Source organism: Arachis hypogaea, chromosome 18, assembly GCF_003086295.3.
Source record: "Arachis hypogaea cultivar Tifrunner chromosome 18, arahy.Tifrunner.gnm2.J5K5, whole genome shotgun sequence".
Lineage (NCBI taxonomy): Eukaryota > Viridiplantae > Streptophyta > Magnoliopsida > Fabales > Fabaceae > Arachis > Arachis hypogaea.
In genome coordinates this window covers 97,731,748-97,736,655 of record NC_092053.1, presented here as the reverse complement: position 1 = coordinate 97,736,655, position 4,908 = coordinate 97,731,748, and the positions used below count along the sequence as shown (strand labels likewise).

The following is a 4,908-nucleotide window of genomic DNA, read 5'->3' as shown; positions in this document are numbered from 1 at the left end:
CCTCTTGAGTCAATTTTCCATTGAGCTCCTTCCTCACATATGTCTATAAGGACTTGGTCCAATCTTTGATCAAAGTTGACCCTTCTTGTGTAGGGGCGTGTGTTCTCTTCCATCATTGGCAAGTTGAATGCCAGCCTTACATTTTTCGGACTGAAATCTAAGTATTTCCCCCGAACCATGGTAAGCCAATGCTTTGGATTCGGGTTCACACTTTGATCATGGTTCCTAGTGATCCATGCATTTGCATAAAACTCTTGAACCATTAGGATCCCGACTTGTTGAATGGGGTTGGTGAGAACTTCCCAACCTCTTCTTCGAATCTCATGTCGGATCTCCGGATACTCATTCTTTTTGAGCTTGAAAGGAACCTCAGGGATCACTTTCTTCTTGGCCATAACTTCATAGAAGTGGTCTTGATGGACCTTTGAGATGAATCTCTCCATCTCCCATGACTCAGAGGTAGAAGCAATTGCCTTCCCTTTCCTCTTTCTAGAGGTTTCTCTAGCCTTAGGTGCCATATATGGTTATGGAAAAACAAAAAGCTATGCTTTTACCACACCAAACTTAAAATGTTTGCTCGTCCCCGAGCAAAATAAGAAAGAAAGTAGTAGAAGAAGAAGAAAATGGAGGAGATGGGGGAAGAAGATGTATTCGGCCAAGGAGAAGAAGAGAGGGTTGTGTTATGTGAAAATGAAGAAGGAGTTAGGGGTTTATATAGGAGTGAGGGGGTGTAGGGTTCGGCCATTAGGGTTGGGTTTGGGAGGGAAATTAGTTTGAATTTTGAAGGTAGGTAGGGTTTATGGGGAAGAGAGGATGGATGTGAGTGGTGAAGAGGTGATGGAAAAAAGTGATTGAGGTGATTGGTAAAGGTATTTGGGGAAGAGAGTTATGAAAAGGTGTGAAGAGGAGAGAAGAAAAAGTGGGGATCCTGTGGGGTCCAAAGATCATGAGGGGATCTTGCGGGATCCACAGATCCTGAGGGGATTCTATGGGGTCCACAGATCAAGTAGGGTCAAGGACTTAACATCCCTGCTCCAATTAGGCATGTAAAACGCCCTTGCTATGCAATCCTGGCGTTTAACACCAGACTGCTGCCTGTTTCTGGTGTTAAACACCCAAATGTAGCTTGTTTCTGGCGTTTAACGCCAGGCAAATGCTTGTTTCTGGCGTTAAACGCCAGCTTGGTGCCTGTTTCTGGCGTTAAATGCCAGACAGATGCTTGTTTCTGGCGTTTAAACGCCAGACTGCTCTCCTCCAGGGTGTGCTATTTTCAATGCTATTTTTCATTCTGTTTTTTATTTTTCAGTAGTTTTTGTGACTTCACATGATCATCAACCTAATAAAATACGAAATAACAAAAAGAAAATAAAATAGATATGATTAAATAACATTGGGTTGCCTCCCAACAAGCGCTTCTTTAATGTCAATAGCTTGACAGTGAGCTCTCATGGAGCCTCACAGATAATCAGAGCAAGGTTGGAACCTCCCAACACCAAACTTAGAGTTTGACTGTGGGGGCTTTAGTTGACTCTGCAGTGAGAGAAGCTTTTCATGCTTCCTCTCCATGGTTACAGAAAGAGATCCTTGAGTTTTAAACACAAGGTTGTCCTCATTCAGTTGAAGGACCAACTCTCCTCTATCCACATCAGTCACAGCTCTTGCTGTGGCTAGGAAGGGTCTTCCAAGGATGATGGATTCATCTTCTTCCTTCCCAGTGTCTAGGATTATGAAATCAGCAGGGATGTAAAGGCCTTTAACCTTTACTAACACATCCCCTACTTGTCCATAAGCCTGTTTTCTTGAGTTGTCTGCCATCTCTAATGAGATTCTAGCAGCTTGCACCTCAAAGATCCCTAGTTTCTCCATTATAGAGAGTGGCATTAAGTTTATTCCTGACCCCAGGTCACACAGAGCCTTCTCAAAGGTCATGGTGCCTATGGTACAGGGTATTAAGAATTTACCTGGATCCTGTTTCTTTTGAGGTAATTTCTGCCTATCCAATACATTTAGTTCATTGGTGAGTAAAGGAGGTTCATCTTCCCAAATCTCATTACCAAATAATTTGGCATTCAGCTTCATGATTGCACCAAGGTATTTAGCAACTTGCTCTTCAGTAATGTCTTCATCCTCTTTAGAGGAAGAATACTCATCAGAGCTCATGAAGGGCAGAAGGAGGTTTAATAGAATCTCTTTGGTCTCTAGATGAGCCTCAGATTCTTTTGGTTCCTCAAAGGGATACTCCTTATTGGTCACTGGACGTCCCATGAGGTCTTCCTCACTAGGATTCACGTCCTCCTCTTCCCTTGTAGGTTCGGCCATGATGGTCAAATCAATGGCCTTGCACTCTCTCTTTGGATTCTCTTCTGTATTGCTTGGGATAGTACTAGGAGGAGTTTCAGTTACTCTTTTACTCAGCTGGCCCACTTGTGCCTCCAAATTTCTAATAGAGGACCTTGTTTCATTCATGAAACTCACAGTGGCCTTAGATAGATTAGAGACTATATTTGCTAAGCTAGATAGATTTTGCTCAGAATTCTCTGTCTGTTGCTGACTGGATGATGGAAAAGGCTTGCTATTGCTAAACCTGTTTCTTCCACCATTATTAAAGCCTTGTTAAGGCTTTTGTTGATCCTTCCATGAGAAATTTGGATGATTTCTCCATGAGGGATTATAGGTGTTTCCATAGGGTTCACCCATGTAATTCACCTCTGCTATTGCAGGGTTTTCAGGATCATAAGCTTCTTCTTCAGAAGATGCCTCTTTAGTACTGTTGGATGATTCCTTCAATCCATTCAGACTCTGAGAGATCATATTGACTTGCTGACTCAATATTTTATTCTGAGCCAATATGGCATTCAAAGTATCAATTTCAATAACTCCCTTCCTCTGAGGCGTCCCATTACTCACAGGATTCCTTTTAGAAGTGTACATGAACTGGTTATTTGCAACCATGTCAATGAGTTCTTGAGCTTCTGCAGGCGTTTTCTTTAGGTGAATGGATCCACCTGCAGAATGGTCCAATGACATCTTTGATAATTCAGACAGACCATCATAGAATATATTCAGGATGGTCCATTCTAAAAGCATGTCAGAAGGACACTTTTTGGTCAGTTCCTTGTATCTCACCCAAGCTTCATAGAGAAATTCACCTTCCTTTTGTCTGAAGGTTTGAACATCCACTCTAAGCTTGCTAAGCTTTTGAGGAGGAAAGAACTTGGCTAAGAAAGCCGTGACCAGCTTATCCCAATAGTTCAGGCTGTCTTTAGGTTGAGAGTCCGACCATATTCTAGCTCTGTCTCTTACAGCAAATGGGAAAAGCATAAGCCTATAGACCTCAGGATCAACCCCATTGGTCTTAATGATGAGATATTTTGGAGGCAATATAAATCTCTTCCAAAACACCCAAAACTAATCGGCAAGTGCACCGGGTCGTATCAAGTAATAAAAACTCACGGGAGTGAGGTCGATCCCACAGGGATTGAAGGATTGAGCAATTTTAGTTTAGTGGTTGATTTAGTCAAGCGAATCAAGATTTGGTTGATGGTTTTGTGACTTGCAGAAATAAATTGCATTGAAGTAAAGAGAACGAGAAATAAATGGCTGAAACTTAAAGAACAAGAAATTAAATGGCAGAAACTTAAAGTGCAAGAAAAGTAAATTGCAGAAATTTAAATTGCAAGAAATGTAAATTACTGGAAATGTAAAGGGGATTGGGATGTGGATTTGCAGAAATTAAACAAGGAAAAGTGAAATTGCATCAAACGGAAGAGTAAAAGGGAATTGGGGTTGAACCGGATATGAAGCAGAAAAGTAAATGAACATAAAAAGCAGTAAATAGAGAATTGAAATGGGAATTTAGATCTCAGGACCCAGAGACTAGAAAACTAAGTCTAGATCTCAATGCCTTCCTAGATCCAACAAGACAATTGCAAGGGAATTGTAAATTGCAAAGAAAAGAGATGAAGAACAATGAACCGGAAATGAAATTCAATTAACAGTAAAGAAATAGAGAGATCCAAGATTGAGATTGAAATAGAATTTCTTCAACTCTCCAATCCAAGATCCAAGACAAAAGTAAAATGAAATTTAAAAGCAATGGAAACAAAGAAATTAAAGTTCACTCAAGTTCAAAAGCTCTCCGAAAACTATTATGAAAATTCTAAAAGGAAAGCTCTCCAAATAACTTGAATTCTATCCTATTTATACACTTTCCAAAATGATCTTCAAGCCTTGAGTTGGGCCTTTGTTCTTGGTGGAATTGGGTTGAAAGAGGCCATGGTTGATTGCTCTTGAAGTTTGAAGAAGAACCGAAGTGAACCAATTGAACCGGTTTTGAAGTTAGCCAAAGTTGGTCCCAACGTTAGGGCCAAAGTTAGGGGTATAACTTTGACCCTAACTTTTCATAGCAGCAAGCATAATTCTCTGGTTTGGACGTTGGTGCCAACGTTAGGGGTCTAACTTTGACCCTAACGTTGGCCTTGCTTAGTGCTAGTGGCGCCAACGTTAGCCTCCAAGTTAGGGGGCTAACGTTGGCGCAAACGTTGGCCTTCTCCCCTTTATAACTCATGTGCCAACGTTAGCCTCCAAGTTAGGGGGCTAACGTTGGCGCAAACGTTGGCTGGCCCAGGGATGAGTTTCAAGTTTCTCTTGCCAACGTTAGCCTCCAAGTTAGGGGGCTAACGTTGGCTCAAACGTGGGGAGTCCAGGGAGTGATCTTCATGCCCAACGTTAGCCTCCAAGTTAGGGGGCTAACGTTGGGGCTAACTTCATGCCTCCAGGATCAACTTCCATTCTTCACTTCTAGCCATTCCTCTTTGCTTCAACCTTTCTCCAAGCTTTCTTCACCTATCATTAATCAACCAAACTAATCAAAGCTATGCTCAAAATCATGAGATATTCATTCTTTCA

At 41.5% G+C, this 4,908-nt stretch overlaps 1 non-coding gene across 1 annotated transcript; it reads left to right on the top strand.

The window, feature by feature from the left end:
- The first annotated feature begins 3,081 nt into the window (after nucleotides 1-3,081).
- LOC112774413 (small nucleolar RNA R71) lies at nucleotides 3,082-3,189 on the top strand. Its single transcript, XR_003188905.1, has one exon. It is a non-coding gene; the product is annotated as a small nucleolar RNA R71 (small nucleolar RNA).
- The last annotated feature ends 1,719 nt before the right edge of the window (nucleotides 3,190-4,908 follow it).